We start from the raw sequence: 18,723 nt of genomic DNA on the forward strand, positions 1-18,723 counted from the left end.
CAATTTGAATCAGTCTTACTTTACCAACACTTTCAAGTCTATTTTAAGACTTAAAATAGACTTGAAAGTGTTGGTAAAGTAAGACTGGATTCAAATTGTATTTATTTGTTCCTGTTTAACAGATCTAGCAACTGTTAAACTCTCACATAGTTTATAATTTATGAAAATGGCTGTGATATTCTCAACACGGAAAATGTGTGCTTCATGCACTGTGTAATAAATTGAACATTTGAAACCATCTGCAAACATTTAAAAGAAAATTAATTCACAGAAGAGAGATTCTGGGACAAAGACCAGGAACTCTCAAGAGGCTGCACACGCTGAGGAAATCTGAAAATATATACATTCCCTTAGATGTGCTTGCTACTCATTGAAAAACCATGGTAGATACGCCAATTATTTTCTGCTAAAGTCATTTCACAGCTTGAGTTTGTTATAATAATTTGGAACTCGTGTTGATTCTACCAGTTGACAAATAACTCAAATGATTTATTACCCAAAAGCACCACAATATTGAATTTAATAGTTCCCCAGACTAGGAAATAAAGAGTGATTTCTGGTGATGATAAAGCATGCAAAATGGATACATTTGTTCTCATAACGCTTGCTGTACCTAAAGTAATTCGTTCTGTGCAAAATCTTTTGAAAGATGTTTTAAAATAATCTGTTAATCAATGATTAACAGACTATTTTAGCTCATTTCATTCTTGACCATAATGAAAAAAAAAATTTTACGAGAAGAAATAGCTAAAGAATAAGTTCCTCTGAGTTGACTGCAAAGAAACAAAACAAAAGAATACATTTCTACTGACTTACTTTAATTAAAAAAAATAAACAGCAAAAATATAGATTTCTGCAATAATTGGATGGCCTGGTCCTGGAGTAAAGTTGGCCAGAATGACGATGTATGCTTAGAGAGGCTTTCAAGAACATATAAACCTAGTTGATATAATTAGGAATATCAAAAGGCAACAAGATGTAGGAAAGATCTGGGAAGGTTCTCTTGATTGGAAACAATGTCACCTGGTAGAAGTCCATGCCATTTTTCATCGTGAAAGAAGCTCCCTAGCGGGTGGTATGCAAAATGTTGCAGAGACTAGGGAGAATCAGTATTTTTAAATAAAAATAAACAGACATGCATATTAACTGGAACCCCATATGGTTTACATGTGATTCTGATTGTTATGAGATTGTGCAATCATGTGGAAAAGTGATACTCTCACAAATTTTGGTAAGACCTCACATCAAAACATAAGCATCTGATTCTCCCTCCCTTTCAAACTTATAGAAATGTAGTAATCAAGAAACCTGATCAGTGGAACAGATGTACTTCAGATGCCTTTTCTTATTGAAGCAAAGACCTTAACAAGAAAACAAAGGTAAAATACTGCGCTTTCAATAAATCTGAAATATAAACAGTCAGTGCTGGAAATACTCTGCAGACCATGCAACATCTTTGGAGAGAGGAATGGTGTTAACTTTACCAGTCAACGATCGTACATTAGAACCTGATAAACTGAAGATGAAACAAGATTTAAGATGCAGAAAAAAGCAAGGATAAAGTGGAGAAATGAGGGGGAAACGCAATGCCTGTGATAAGTGGAGTGAGTACAAGAAAGATTTGTAAGAAAAATTCTTCAAAGCTACGAGAGGAATGTGGAATGAATGTTGGATATCTGAAATCTAAAATCTAAAGGCACTGTAGATGCAGATTATTTTAAATAGTTGAATCCAGAGTTGAGAGTTGAAGCATCTGATTTACTGCACACAACCAGGTCACAGCTGCATGTGGAGAATAAATGCATTAAGAGGTCACAACAGATAGATTTACTCTCATGCAACTGGAAATGAAAACCTCTTCATATAGGTATGCCTCTCTTGGTGGCTCCGAAGATTATTACAATATTTATTTTCCAAGCAACCACAGGAGATAATCTTCACATCTCCATCACTCACACAGCACAAATCATGATGGGGAATAGATAGGGAGAATGCACAGAGTCTTTTACCCAGGCTAGGGGAATCAAAAACAAGACATATGTTTAAGGTGAGAGAGGCAAGATTTATTACAAACCTGAGGACAACTTTTTTCACTCAAAGGGTGGTTGTTATTTGGAACAAGCTAGCAGAGGAGGTTGTGTGACAAAAACGATCACAGCATTTAAAAGGCACTGGACAGGTACATGCTTAGGAAAGGTTTAGAGGAATATGGGCCAAACACAAATTGGACGAGGTTAGGTGGGGCATCATGGTCAGCTTGGACAAATTGGTCTGTTTTCATGCTGTACGATCTGTTTTCATGCTGCTGGTCTGTATTACTGTACGATCAGTGCTGGGACCCTAGGTATTTGTGATGAAAGTAAATGACATTGTGGGAGGCAAGACCAGTGGATTTGTGGATGACCTGAAGATTGACAGAGTTTTTGATAGTGTGGAAGGTAATCATAGATAATCAGAGGTAATGTGTTGGTTAAATGGGTGAAAAATGGCAGAGTTTAATGCAGACAATATGATGTGATGCATTTTGGGAGCACTAATGACATGGGGACCTACAAGGTGAATGGTAGGATCTTAGGGAGAACTCAGGAACAACGGACCTTAGAGTACAAGTTCATAGATCCTCAAAGGTGACAATGTAGGGGGCAAAGTGCTTAGTAATCATACAGGATAGTGACTTTCATTAGTCAAGTCATTGAAAACAGAATTAGGGAGATTATGCTCCAACGTGATTAACCTTGATCAGACCTCAGCTGGAATACTGTGTACAGCTCTGGTCACCTAGGTACAAGAAAAATGTTATAATGCTGAAGATGGAGCAGAGATTTGAAGGCGCTCGACATCGATGTGGAGTCCTGGGAGAGCCTTGCAGCTGACCGTACGAGGTGGAGAGGTACCCTGAACCAACATCTCAAAACGGGGGATGAGAAACTGATAAAAGCAGTGGCAGACAAGAGGGCACGCAGAAAGGAGCGCAGCAACTTCAACAAACCAGAGACCACACACAAATATGACCTTTGCGAAAGAGTCTGTCACTCCCGCATTGGTCTCTTCAGCCACAAGCGACGCTGCTCTAACCGAGGGTTGGAGCAAGCAGCCAACTAGGATGCATCACCCATGGTCAGCCATGACCGAGGGGGCCTAAGAGGTGCAGAGTAGATTCACCAGGATGTTGCCTGATATGGAGCAGTTCTGTTATGGGGAGGGACTTCTAACATGCATCACCTCACATTTGTCTGATTTAAACTTCATCTGCCAGTTTTTAGGCCATTTCACCAACAGATCAATCTAGGTCTGTTCACCTTGGAGCAGAGAAGATTAAGACCTTAACTTGTTCAGGACCTTAATCAGGACAATTCGGGATCTTAATTTGTGAGCCAGTCCCATATTTCTCCGTAACTACTATTAAAGAAATTGAATTATGGTCACTGGTCCAAAAATGCTCACCCTATGTAGTCACGGGTCTTATTTTAGTTTAGAGATAGAGTGCGGAAACAGGCCCCTCGGCCCACCGAGTCCGCACCGACCAGCGATACCCACACATTAACACTACCCTATACACACCAGGGATAATTTTTACATTTATTCCAAGCCAATTAACCTACAAACCTGTACGTCTTTGGAGTGTGGGAGGAAACCGAAGATCTCAGTGCAAACCCACGCAGGTCACGGGGAGAACGTACAAACTCCACAGACAAGCACCCGTAGTCAGGATCGAACCCGGGTCTCACAGTAACTCTACCGCTATGCCATCATGCCACCCAAATTCATTTCCAAAGAGGAGATCCAGTGTTGCACTCTCCAGTAGGGCCCACGGTATATGTATTAAGGAACCTTTCTAGGTTACATTTAACAAATTCCACCTTTACACTGTGGGAGAACCAGTCAATTCTGAAATCTCCCACCAATGCTACCCTATTATTTTTACAGCTACCTGCAATCTCCCTGCACATTTGTTCCGGTAACTCCAGCTGACGTGTGGGATTTATCTGCAGATTATGTGGGGAAAGCTGCAACAGCATAACCCACAGGAGGAAAAAAATCCCTAAGAAAAACTCACAGATTTCTTCCTAACTACTGGATTTCCACATTCCACTGCATATGTGCCTACTCTAGATGTTCCTATCAGAATTTGTAAGCGCTGCCAGATCACTGTAATTCCCATTGTAAGTTTCATAGGGTAAATTCTAATGTTTTGGATACATCTTGTACAAATGCACAGATCTCCTTGTAGAACCACGTGGAAAAGCAGTGAAATGGAACTGGCCAGACTGCTCTTCAAAAAGTCAGTATGCAGCCGATGTACTTAATGACCTACTTCTGTGCTGTATTCATTCATTGTTTCTATGAGATAAAGTATTTATATCAGTATTCAAGCTCAATATTCATTTCCCTTTTTGATTCTGTATAAAACAAATATTCATGAGAAAGACTGTTACGCAGTTAATAGCAGAATCACGAGTGATACCAAAAGGAATAATAGTGCAATAAAATGGGTCTTTGTACTGAGTGCTTTTGAGATGTAACTTCTTGGCTTCATTCCCATCACAGACCTCCATGTATATTTTTCTCCAACCATTTTGCTGCCTCTTAAAGTCACTTAAAACCCATTATGATGACTTTTTCCAGCTCTATTTTTCTTTTCTTAAGTGCTGTCTGACCCAAGGATTAAATATTTGTCTTTTTTATTTCAGATTTACAGTATCCTCAGCATTTTGCTTTTTTTTCCTACACCAAATTGCTTGGTGAAGCATGACCTTTAGTGCTGACATAACTACATATCAAAAGTTTTACTGCCAAAAGCAATTTATTTTATCAGCTTTATTACAGAACTACAAGGCTTTCAATTCTGTGACTTTATGCAGAAGAGCATCAACTAAGCCATTCAATTATTTTTCAAAAACATCAATCAAGAATTGATCCTTCCTCTTCCTCTCTCTCTCCCTCTCTCTCCCTCTCTCTCCCTCTCTCTCCCTCTCTCTCCCTCTCTCTCCCTCTCTCTCCCTCTCTCTCCCTCTCTCTCCCTCTCTCTCCCTCTCTCTCCCTCTCTCTCCCTCTCTCTCCCTCTCTCTCTCTCTCTCTCTCTCTCTCTCTCTCTCTCTCTCTCTCTCTCTCTCTCCTCTCTCCTGTAAAATGGATTACCACACTACAATATCTGAAATCCGTCTGTTCATCTGCAAGATGAAACAGTACATTCATCAAACTATAACTACCAATAATAATGCTTTTATAATTAGCAAAAAACACTTGATTACATGTGGGATTGTTTTAGTTTGCGAGATTTAGAAATACAGCATGGAAACAGGCCCTTCCGCCCACTGAGTCCGCGCCAACCAGCAATCCCAGCACATTAACACTGTCCTACACACTAGGGACAATTTACAATTACACCAAGCCAACCAACCTACAAACCTGTACATGTTTGGAGTGTGGGAAGAAACTGGAGATCCCAGAGAAAACCCATGCAGGTCACAGGGAGAATGTACAAACTCCATAGACAATAGACAATAGGTGCAGGAGTAGGCCATTCGGCCCTTCGAGTCAGCACCACAATTCAATGTGATCATGGCTGATCATTCTCAATCAGTACCCCGTTCCTGCCTTCTCCCCATAACCCCTGACTCCGCTATTTTTAAGAGCTCTATCGAGCTCTCTCTTGAATGCATTCAGAGAATTTGCCTCCGCTGCCTTCTGAGGCAGAGAATTCCACAAATTCACAACTCTCTGACTGAAAACGTTTTTTTCTCATCTCCGTTCTAAATGGCCTACCCCTTATTCGTAAACTGTGGCCCCTGGTTCTTGACTCCCCCAACATTGGGAACATGTTTCCTGCCTCTAACGTGTCCAATCCCTTAATAATCTTATATGTTTCAATAAGATCCACTCTCATCCTTCTAAATTCCAGTGTATACAAGCCTAGCCGCTCCAGTCTTTCAACATATGACAGTCCCGCCATTCCGGGAATTAACCTAGTAAACCTAAGCTGCACGCCCTCAATAGCAAGAATATCCTTCCTCAAATTTGGAGACCAAAACTGCACACAGTACTCCAGGTGTGGTCTCACTAGGGCCCTGTACAACTGCAGAAGGACCTCTTTGCTCCTATACTCAACTCCTCTTGTTATGAAGGCCAACATTCCATTGGCTTTCTTCACTGCCTGCTGTACCTGCATGCTTCCTTTCAGTGACTGAAGCACTAGGACACCCAGATCTCGTTGTACATCCCCTTTTCCTAACTTGACACTATTCAGATAATAATCTGCCTTCCTATTCTTACCACCAAAGTGGATAACCTCACACTTATCCACATTAAACTGCATCTGCCATGAATCCGCCCACTCACACAACCTGTCCAAGTCACCCTACAACCTCATAGCATCTTCCTCACAGTTCACACTACCACCCAGCTTTGTATCATCTGCAAATTTGCTAATGGTACTTTTAATCCCTTCATCCAAGTTATTAACGTATATTGTAAATAGCTGCGGTCCCAGCACCGAGCCTTGCGGTACCCCACTAGTCACTGCCTGCCATTCTGAAAGGGACCCATTTATCCCCACTGTTTGCCTTCTGTCTGCCAACCAATTTTCTATCTATGTCAGTACCCTACCCCCAATACCATGTGCTCTAGTTTTGCTCACTAATCTCCTATGTGGGACCTTGTCGAAGGCTTTCTGAAAGTCGAGGTACACCACGTCCACTGGCTCTCCCCTGTCCATTTTCCTAGTTACATCCTCAAAAAATTCCAGAAGATTAGTCAAGCATGATTTCCCCTTCATAAATCCATGTTGACTCAGAACGATCCTATTACTGCTATCCAAATGCTCCGCAATTTCGTCTTTTATAATTGACTCCAGCATCTTCCCCACCACTGATGTCAGACTAACTGGTCTATAATTTCCCATTTTCTCTCTCCCTCCTTTTTTAAAAAGTGGGATAACATTAGCTACCCTCCAAATCCACAGGAGCTGATCCTGAATCTATAGAACATAGGAAAATGATCACCAATGCGTCCACAATTTCTAGAGCCACCTCCTTAAGTACCTTGCAATGCAGACCATCAGGCCCTGGGGATTTATCAGCCTTCAGTCCCAACAGTCTACCCAACACCATTTCCTGCCTAATGTGGATTTCCTTCAGTTCCTCTGTCACCCTAGTATCTCTGGCCACTAGAACATCTGGAAGATTGTTTGTATCTTCCTTAGTGAAGACAGATCCAAAGTACCGGTTCAACTCGTCTGCCATTTCCTTGTTCCCCATAATAAATTCCCCAGCTTCTGTCTTCAAGGGACCCACATTTGCCTTGACTATTTTTTTCCTCTTCACATACCAAAAAAAGCTTTTACTATCCTCCTTTATATTATTGGTTAGCTTACCCTCGTACCTCATTTTTTCTCCCCGTATTGCCTTTTTAGTTGTCTTCTGTTCCTCTTTAAAAGAGTCCCAATCCTCTGGCTTCCCACTCTTCTTTGCTTTGTTGTACTTCTGCTCTTTTATTTTTATGCTGTCCTTGACTTCCCTTGTCAGCCACGGGTGCCTCTTATTCCCCTTAGAATCTTTCCTCCTCTTTGGAATAAATTGATCCTGCAACTTCTGCATTATTCCCAGGAATACCTGCCATTGCTGTTCCACCGTCTTCCCTGCTAGGGCCTCCTTCCAGTCAAATCTGGCCATCTCCTGCCTCATGTCTCTGTAATCTCCTTTGCTATACTGTAATACTGACACTTCCCATTTTCCCTTCTCCCTCTCAATTTGTAGAGTAAAACTTATCATATTGTGATCACTGCCTCCGAAAGGCTCTTTTACCTTGTTCCCTTATCAGACCAGGTTCATTACACAACACTAAATCCAGAATTGCCTTCTCCCTGGTAGGCTCCAGTACAAGCTGTTCTAAGAATCCATCTCGGAGACACTCCACAAATTCCCTTTCCTGGGGTCCATTGCCAACCTGATTTTCCCAGTCTACCTGTATGTTGAAATCTCCCATAACCACCCTAGCACTACATTTGCTACATGCCAATTTTAGCTCTTGATTCAACTTGCACCCTATGTTGAGGCTACTGTTTGGGGGCCTGTAGATAACTCCTATTAGGGTCTTTTTACCCTTACAATTCCTCATTTCTATCCATACTGATTCTACATCTCCTGATTCTATGTCACCCCTTGCAAGGGCGTGAATATCATTCCTTACCAACAGAGCGACCCCACCCCCTCTGCCCTCCTGTCTGTCTTTTCTATACGTTGTGTACCCCTGAATATTCAGTTCCCAGCCCTGGTCCTCTTGTAGCCATGTCTTTGCAATTCCCACAACATCATACTTGTCAATGTCTAACTGAGCCTCAAGCTCATCCACTTTATTTTTTATACTTCACGCATTTAAATACAACACTTTAACTTTGGTATTCACCTCCCCTCTCACACCGGTCATAATTGGCCCTGACCTTACTCTCTTATCCCAACTAGAACTTCCCTTTCCATTTATTCGAGAGTCATTTGCAATTTCTCCTGTATTCGCTTCCCCTTTAACTCCATCTTCATATTCCCAATTTGTCAACCACTCCCCCCCACTACTTAGTTTAAACCATCACGTGTAGCACTAGCAAACCTGCCTGCCAGAATGTTGGTCCCCCTGCTGTTAAGGTGTAACCCGTCCCTTTTGTACAGGTCACCCCTACCACAGAAGAGATCCCAGTGGTCTAGAAATCTAAATCTGTGCTCCCTGCACCAGCCCCTCAGCCATACATTCATATCCCCAATCTGCCTGTTCCTGCCCTCACCAGCATGAGGTACAGGCAGCAGTCTAGAGATAACCACCCTCGACGTCTTACTTCTCAGTCTTCTTCCTAACTCTCTAAACTCACGTTGCAGTATCTCCTTCCACTTCCTCCCGACGTCGTTCGTGCCCATGTGCACAACTACTTCCGGTTGATCGCCTTCCCTCGCTAGGATGTTCTGAAGCCGGTCCGTGATGTCTTGAACCCTGGCACCAGGTAGTCAACAGACCATCCTCAAGTCCTGCCTGCCACCACAGAATCTACTGTCCATACCTCGGACAATGGAGTCACCCACTACTATGGCTCTTCCTGACTTCGGTCTCCCTGGTCGAGTTTCCTTGCCTGGATTAGAGCCACCAACCAGTCCGCCGCTCGGACTGGAAGCGTCTTCTGCCCGACAGCTCCCAAGAGGGTGTACCTGTTTGCAATAGGCACAGCCACAGGGGTCTCCTGTAGTCCACATTCACTCCCCTTTGAAACGGTCTCCCACCTTCGCTCGACTTGGACCCTTGGTGTGACAGCCTCACAGTAGGTCCTGTCCAGGAAACTCTCGCATTCCCAGATGGTCCTGAGGTCATCCAGCTGCTTTTCCAACTCCACCACACGTCCATTCAGGAGCTGCACCTGGACACAGTTCTTGCAGGTGTAGCTCCCAGAAGCTCCAGCAGTGTCCCTACCTTCCCACATCCTGCAGGAAACACACGGCACCAACTTATCTGCCATTGCTTTAGTGTCTAAAAACAAATCAGGCTTAAAAACAAGCGTAACCTCTTCACCTCAGCCTCCTCGCCGAAGGCAAGCACCTGTAGGCAGGATTGAACCCAGATCTCTGGTGCTGTAAGGCAGCAACTCTTTTGTTGCGTCACCGTACTGCCCCTTATTGCTAAGCAGTAATTTGTAATTAATGTTTTATAAATAATTTACTTTTATAATGCAGGCAAACACTACATATTTTGAAAGGAAATTTACATTCAAGCTCAAAAGCCCTGAAAATTAGTAAGAATGAAAATGGTAAACTGGATTCTAAAATATACTGCCAATTCCATTGAAGGGAATGAATAGCTGATAAAACTCAAAAGAAAAATATTTATCACTTAAAGTTTACTTTCAAACAATGGAGATAATGGTGCACCAACTAATCTGTGCATGATTGTTGCTGCAACTCATATTTTGCAGTGAAATACAGAATTACAAAAGTTGCTGTTCCGGTTTTAGTTTTATGTTAACAGCATCCCCCTTTCTGATTCATCACTGAAATGCATTGAACCAAATAACGCTTGACTAGCAGATGTTATTCATATGAATACACGAACAAACTTCAAATTCTTTTCCTTTGGTGCTACACAGTAGAACGATCAATGTTGCAGTAAACCTGGTCATTTTAATGGGAGTACAGGAAACAAGGGCCCAGTAAATTTCAAGTAATTATGGGAAACAGAACCAGGTGAGTTTCAAGTGAGGGCGGAAAATAAAACCAGCTGAGTTTAATAGGAGCACAGGAAGAGGGGCCACGGTGAGTCGAAAGGGAGTGCAGGAACCGGAGCCCTGGTACGTGAAATGGAGTGCAGGAACCTGGGTCTCAGTCAGGTTAATGAGAGCAAGAGAAGCGGGGACTTGGGTAGTTTAAAGGAAACAAGGGAACCATGGCCGCAGTGAATCCAAATGGATTGCAGGAGCCAGGGCCCCAGTGAGTTGCAAGGAAGCATAGCAAACATCATCTGGTGAGCCAGATGCTGAGCCATCCGGATTTCGGAATAGTTGGATTATTGGAGTTTTACGGTGATAAATGGTGGTTATTTCTTGTGTCTGGAATACCATAACTGATTTCACATCTACATGCTATCTTAGGATGCATTGCCAAATCTGGTAAGGTGAAAACTCTACTTAAATTCTCAGGTAACAATGCCTTTGATTCAAGCTGCTGCAAAACAATGTGAATAAGTGCTGATAAAGAGGATAACAACTGCATGTTTTTTTTCATTATCACAACCAAGTAAACGCTCATGCTACACAACTGACACCATATATACCACATTGTCAATTGCAGAAACCACTCAGATGGAAACAGATCATGCATGTCCAGAGGTTGTGCCATCTTCTAGTTTCTAGTTTACAGAGTTTGTACGTTCGCCCCATGACCTGCGTGAGTTTTCTCTGAGATCTGCGGTTTCCTCCCACACTCCACGTTTGTAGGTTAATTGGCTTGGTACAATAATTGTGAATTGAATATAATTGTAAGTTGTCCCTAGTGTGTGTAGGATAGTGTTAATGTGCGGGGATTGCTGGTCAGTGTGGACCAAAGGGCCTGTTTCCGTGCTGTATCTCTAAACTAAACTAAACAACAGGCTAGATTCCACAACAAGACAAAAATAATGAATTAGTTGACAATGTCCATTTTGTTAGAGTGGTCACTGAACATTTGCTGATGGCTAGAGAGATTTCATGACTGCCAGCAATCATTATGAGTGCAAGCAATCTGAGAATTTCAGGCATAAACAACTACAAGCACTCATAAATAATGATTGACACGACCCTGCACAGCAACTAAACATTTGTTCTGAAATATTCAGTCAGGTACTGTTAAGTCCATTATAACACAAATTCAGCAGTGCAACCATCCAAGTAAGACTTATTTCTTTTGACATCTCCAGTCAGACTTTACATTGTCTACAATATTCTGTTCCTATGGCAACTTTTGCATTATCATTAAACACACCTTCCAATGGCTCCGTTTTTCTTTGTGTCTCCTGTACAGACAGGCAAGGTTTGGGGTGATATTGAAGAATCTTCGCTACAAGGCTTTGGTAGGATGCATGATGTGAATATCCCATTCCCTGATGTCAGGCACCGTTAGGCACCTTTTAGGGGAGATCGCCAATGATGAACAACAGAGATAGCACCAAGCTGGCCAAGCAACTAATGGCAAACTAGATAGTAAAATGCCATATCTACTAGATAGTAAAATGCCATATTTACTAGATAGTAAAATGCCATATTTACTAGATAGTAAAATGCCATATTTACTAGATAGTAAAATGCCATATTTACTAGATAGTAAAATACCATATTTACTAGATAGTAAAATGCCATATTTACTAGATAGTAAAATGCCATATTTCTGAATGTGTTTTACACATTGTCCCTCGTCTGTACAAACACGGATTAAAGTTGAAGCTGAAATATCACATTTATTCTTTTTTGTTTTTAAATCCGAGGAATGTTGAAATAACTATTTTGAGGGAAATGCACTTGATACATACAAGATGTTTAACACGTCCGGGCTTTCACAATGAAAAGCTGTCGGCTCTGCCACTATTCACTGGTACTTGACCAATCTGCATGGGACCTACCAAGTTCAGATGCCTGGAGACAATTCATGCTGATTTGGGGCAACAAGCCAGGTGCAGTAAGATTTGACCCAATATATCTCAAACTAATGTTCTGAACTAACAACATTGCAGAAACAGACTGATGGAGTCATTGAATGATACAGTGTGGAAACAGGCCCTTCAGCCCAACCTGTGCACACCGGCCAACATATCCCAGCTACACTAGTCCCACCTGCCTGCATATGATCCATATTCCTCCAAACCATTCTATCTATGTACCTGTCTAACTGCTTCTTCAATTTTGGGATAGTCCTTGCCTCAACTACCTCCTCTGGCAGCTTGTTCCATACATCCACCACCCTTTGTGTGAAAAAGGTACCCCTCAGATTCCTATCCCCTTCACCTTAAACATATGTCCTCTGGTCCTCGATTCACCTACTCTGGGCAAGAGACTGTGCATCTACCCGATCTATTCCTCTCATGATCTTATACATCTCTATAAGATTACCCCTCATCCTCCTGCGCTCCAAGGAATAGAGACCGAGCCTACTCAACCTTTGCCTATAGATCAGACCCTCTAGTCCTTGCAACAGAAGGAAGTAGTGAGCAAATTAAATCTACAGACCAAATGATAACAGAATACTCAAACTGCCTCTGATGTTTCAATCAATTTTCTGTCACTCAAAGGTCAACCATTTCAAAATTCTTATGAATTACTGCAATCCTCCCTCTCCCACCCTACCCCATCAAACTTGAGAGAACCAATTTCAAATCGTATCTCAAAGCCGTAAAGCATATGCTGGAGCTCAAAATGGGAACATGGAGCTGAACCGTTGGAAAGTATCAACTATCAATGTGATGAAACCCAATCGGCCAGAGGAAATTGGACCATATAGAATGTAGTGGACATATAAGATCTTCATACTTTTACCCAAATTCAAAACATTCCCTTAATGTTTCAATGAGGCATAGCTGATTTAGCCACATGAACAAGAGTCAAATTAAATAAAGAACACTGGAAACATCTACTAGCTCAGGCACATCTATAGGCAGAAATATTTAGCATGTCAAGTTGATAAGTTTGTTTTTCACTCAACAGATGATCCTTAATCTGTTAAGTATTTCCAAAATTTTCTGACCTAACTTCATTCTTGCTTCAAATGTATTTTGCTTTTGTCAGATCATATTACCCGGTCTTTATTTGGAGATGGATCTACTGCAATTTACATTGTAGAGAGGCCGATTAATTAATCAACCTCTTTTGTCCTGTAACTGCAGTGGGCCCATTTCCAAATAAAGACAAGGTATTATGATTGGACTAAATCTGTTGATCTATCACTGGAGAACTCCAAGTTGAGTTTAATTTAAGGCAGTGCACTCTTCCTCAGAGTGTACGTTCTATTTCAAAGGTTGTTTATTGTCTATTTATTATTTTCTTGAGCTTGCAGCTTCATGAGCTACATTCTCTGATAAAGTGTTCTCTGCTCAAAAAAATCCTCTATGTATAATTTTCTCCCAAACTCTCAGTGCTGACCCAGAAAAAGATTAAACAATTTACCCCTATTCACTCTATCATTTACTTTATTACCAAAGAAATGGTTGCTTGAATCTCCTCTTGAACTTTTCCATTCCAGTGGAAATCTCATCAGTATTTCAATTTTTTAAATTCATGGTCTCATCCTATTAAATTGAAATAATGGGATCTGCTGGTTTGCTCAAGACTCCATTTAGTTTACAACAACGTATGGCGCATTGTCATTGTGCTATCAATATAAAGCGTTTACATACCTCTGCCTCAAAAATATTCAAACATTCTGCTTCTATGGTCTTTTGAAGAAGAGAATTACAAAATGTTGCGGCCATTTGAGAGCAGAAGATTCTGTCTCAGTTCTGTATTTAATGGACTTCCCCTTCCTTTTCAACAATTAACCCCCATCTATAACTGATGTATATCCTGCTGTATCATTTGTCAGTCTTCTTCACTCTCTGCAATGCCAACAATTGTTGTATAGTCCGCAAACTTATCAATCAACTCTTCTATATTTTCGATCAAGTCATTGATATACATATTCCATTGATCTCGGCCAAACGTCGCTGGTCAGAAACCTCCAGCCAGAATGACAACCTTCCACCACTACTCTGGCCATTTCTGAATCCTAACTACCAAGTCACCATGGATCTCATGCATCTTAACCTTCTGGATCAGCCTACCATGAAGGACCTAGTTAAATGCCTTGTAGACAAGGTCCTCAAACCTAGCTTTATCAGTCACCTTTGTCATCTCCTCAGAAAACTCAATCAAGTCAGTAATACATGACCTGCCTTGGACAAAACCATGCTGACTGTTTCTAATTGGTCCATTCTCTTTCTAATTACAGTAGATCCGATCCCTAAGAACCCTCTCCAAATTGATCCGAGGCTCACCAGCCTATAATTTCTTAGATTATCCCCTTTTCCCTTTTTAACCCACTGAGTTACTCCAGTTGTGTTTTTATTATAAAGTACATTGGTCAGTTGCAGTTCATCTTAACCAAATATAAATACGCTAAAACTAATGTGCTCAAAATGGTAAACTCCATGTTTAAATATGTTTGTAAAACCACAGATCTCACTCTGTACCAAAACAGGTAACAAAAGAAAATAGCAAAATCTCATAAATTGAATTTCTACATCCACTGAAGCAAAACATGTGTTGTTTGCATCTAGTGCATAATATTTCAGTGGAGGTGGGTTAAAAGGTGACATAAACTTTTGGCCACAATATTAAAGGTGAAACTGGTAATTTATAGAACTAACATGCAAATTGCCACATTTATATGCTCACAATTAAACAAATATTATTCCACTGGAATACAAATAGGAAGTGGCTTATTAATTCACTTGTTTTCACTTCTAAGTGAGTGTTTCCAGGTGTTTCTGCTAGTTCCTGATTTTCGATTTTCTTGATTTTGTTGCAAATCACTGGGCTTGAACACTTGAATATGCTAATTTGCGGCTTACGTAGATATGCCACATACTTTTCTGCATGTTGTTAATTTTTTGATCCCAGCCATCTGTACATGACTATAATGGGCACATATGAGGGGCACCACAGTAGCACTGCAGTAGAGTTGCTGCTTTACAGTGCTTACAGTGCCAGAGACCCAGGTTCGATCCTGACTACAGGTGCTGTCTACTGTGCCAGAGACCCAGGTTGAATCCTGGCTACGGGTGCTGCCTGTATGTAGTTTACGTTTTCCCCGTGACCGCGTGGGTTTTCTCCGAGAACTTTAGTTACCTCCCACACTCCAAAGACATACAGGTTTGGTTAATTGGCTTGGTATAAATGTAAATTGTTCTTAATATAGGATAGCATTAGTGTGCGGGGAATCGCTGGTTGATGCGGACTCAGTGGGCCGAAGGGCCTGTTTCCCTGTAAACTAAACTAAATTCCCCAACATTTTTCAGTGTAATAGTGCAAGTAGACTGTAAAATTATTTCAAACAGAGCAGATCAAAAGGCTAAAATGACACACAAGCTTTCACACAACACTCAGGTTTTCTCATTCTTTCGTGATGATTTGAAAAAACTGCCATTGGCATTCTCTGCCAAACACAAATATCACATTATCCCCGAGGCAGAAGACTGGCTCATGTATGTTCTGATGAGTTTGTAAATATGTACTTAAAACTCTAGTCACAAAATTCTCATGTTTTGCAGCAAAGTTTTGAAGCATTTTTCCTACCTGACTGAAGTGATTACACTTCAAAAGAACTTAATAAGCTAGAAAACACTTTTGAGAAGACACAAGGGTCAAAGATGTTAACTTTTCCAATGCTTTTCTGATATCTAGTTAAATATTTACCAAAATAATTTATACAATTACATTGAATGTTCTGATTAATGGAAATTAATTTACACCCCTCAGGATTCAATTTAGTTATTTAAACTATTAAATGCATTTATTTAATTCAGCCCATCAACAAAGTCGGCCTGAGCAGACCTTCCCAATCACCATCCTAATTTTTGGATTTACCACAGTATCCTCCTATGATCAGCCCAACCCCAGGCCTTTTTTCATATTTGTAGTCATAAAGGTCGTTCAATACAAAATGCTGGAGTAACTCAGTAGGGCAGGCACCATCTCTGGAGAGAAGGAATGGGTGACGTTTCAGATCGAGACCCTTCTTCAGACTGAGCGCCAGGGGAAGAGGGAAACTAGAGATATGGAAGGGCGAGGTGTGAAAATGACAGATCAAAGCAGACAGTGATCAAGGAAATGTGGAATGGTTCATTGTTGGCTGAGGGGGAGGTGACATTGAGACATACAAACAGTAAAATTAATCAGGAGGGCAATGAAATCAGTTGGAGAACTAAGGTGGGGGAGGGACGGAGAGAGAGGGACAGTAAGGGTCACTGGAAGTTAGAGAAATCAATATTCCTACCGCTGGGGTGTAAGCTGCACAAGCAAAATAGGTGCTGTTCCTCCAAATTACGTTTGGCCTCACTCTGATGGTGGAGGAGGCCCAGGACAGAAAGGTCAGTGTGGGAATGGGAGGGGTAGTTAAAGTGTTTAGCAAATGTCAGACCACATGGGAGCACCGTCCCTTGTTGTCAGAGCGCTTGTGTGGGGACACTGACGATCTCGGGCTTGTCCCCGCAGCTCAGCCCTGGTCTTTGAAGGAGGAGGCGCAGTGATCTCAGGCTTTGACACCCCATCTGTCCAGTTCACCCTTGCCTCGAGAGGAGGCGCTGATGGTCTCAGGTTTATGCTGGCTGCTCAGCTTTGGGTTTGAAGAAGTGGTGCTGACGGTTTTTGGCTTATCCTGACGGCTCAGTCTTTGCCTCTGTGTGTGGACGCAGTCCCTTGCTGTCAGTGGGTAAAAAAGAGCCACTGACGTCTCAGGCTTGCCCTGGCCACTCAGTCTTAGCCACTGTAGAGGCGCTGGCTGTCTAGAGCTTCTTCCCCGCAGCCCACGGTGGCACAGCGGTAGAGTTACTGCCTTACAAGTGCTTGCAGCGCCAGAGACCCAGGTTCGATCCTGCCTACAGGTGCTGTCTGTACAGAGTTTGTACGTTCTCCCCGTGACCGCGTGTTTTTTTTTCCAACATCTTCAATTTCCTCCCACACTCCAAAGACGTACAGGTATGTAGGTTAAAATTAGCTTGCTGTATGTGTAAATTGTCCCTAGTATTTGTAGGATAATGTTAATGTGTGGGGATCACTGGTCAGTGTAAACTCGGTGGGCCGAAGGGCCTGTTTCTGCACTATATCTCTAAACCAAACGAAACTATTGAAGAAGGGTCTCGACCCGAAACATCACCCATTCCTTCTATCCCGAGATGCTGCCTGACTCGCTGAGTTACTCCAGCATTTTGTGTCTACCTAAACTATAAAAGCCCAGATTTGACCACATGTTGCAATGGTGGTCTCAGGTTTTTCTCAGAGGCTCAGTCTTCCATAAACTTACAACATGGGAAGACAGCCAGCAGGAAGGTATCTCCCTCTCCCTCTCCCCTGGAATGTCTGGATTTTACAAGGAGTAGACTGACGCAGTTCTGGTGGCCAATCCAATGTCAGCTAATTGGACCCAGCTGTCACCAATGATGCTGGGGAATGGCCTCTCCTGGCCTGTCAGCCAGTGATAGGAATCAGATGGCATCCAAGGAAGGGGGCGCTGTCACATTATATTTAGTATATCTGATCAATCAGATCAGATATACAATACATAAATACAAGTCATGATTGCATGCAAAACAAAGCTTTTCATTGTACCTTTTCATTGTACACATGACAATATACTCCTACAACTAATCAACCATTTCATGCAGTAGCCAAGAAAGAGCTTCAATTCTATATATCCTGGATCAAAAACATGAAAATAATACTTCCAATCACCACATATAAAAGAAACCTTGGGTTTCCAATACTTTTGATCATCCAAGAGAACTTCACAGTCAATAAAGTACTTTGAAGTGCAGATATTACTGTTGACACGACAGTCAAGTCAAGAAAAGCAAGCATCCACAAACAGTAACAATATAGTCACGAGATAATCTGCAGATTTGCAAAATTGCTTGATGGAAAATATATGCATTATGTTACTGACAATAAATTGTCCGTGTTTTTTTAAGAAGTAATTCCAAAGAATCTTTTAGATATAATTCAGATTGTTCAGCATTTCATTCAAATTTAGAATCCCTTAATTACTGCTCTGCATTTTCAGCATAGGATTTTATACTCAAATTTCTGCAGTGGAACTTAAACCTGTGGCCTTTTATCATATCATATCATATATCATATATATACAGCGCGGAAACAGGCCTTTTCGGCCCACCAAGTCCGCGCCGCCCAGTGATCCCCGCACATTAACACTATCCTACACACACTAGGGACAATTTTTTACATTTTACCCAGTCAATTAACCTACATACCTGTACGTCTTTGGCGTGTGGGAGGAAACCGAAGATCTCGGAGAAAACCCACGCAGGTCACGGGGAGAACGTACAAACTCCTTACAGTACAGCACCCCGTCTCAAGAGGCTAGAGTACTACCAGCCTGCTGACATTAGTTAGGCATTTAACATAAAAATAAAGAATGGTAGAAATACTCAACCAGTCAGGCAACATTCATGAGTGATTGA

At 41.7% G+C, this 18,723-nt stretch overlaps 1 protein-coding gene across 2 annotated transcripts in view; it reads right to left on the reverse strand.

Annotated features, from left to right (window-relative positions):
- The window catches only part of nox4 (NADPH oxidase 4), a 119,532-nt gene that overhangs the window by 34,316 nt on the left and 66,493 nt on the right, over positions 1-18,723 (reverse strand). The window lies entirely within an intron of this gene.

This window comes from Rhinoraja longicauda, chromosome 7 (assembly GCF_053455715.1).
Source record: "Rhinoraja longicauda isolate Sanriku21f chromosome 7, sRhiLon1.1, whole genome shotgun sequence".
Lineage (NCBI taxonomy): Eukaryota > Metazoa > Chordata > Chondrichthyes > Rajiformes > Arhynchobatidae > Rhinoraja > Rhinoraja longicauda.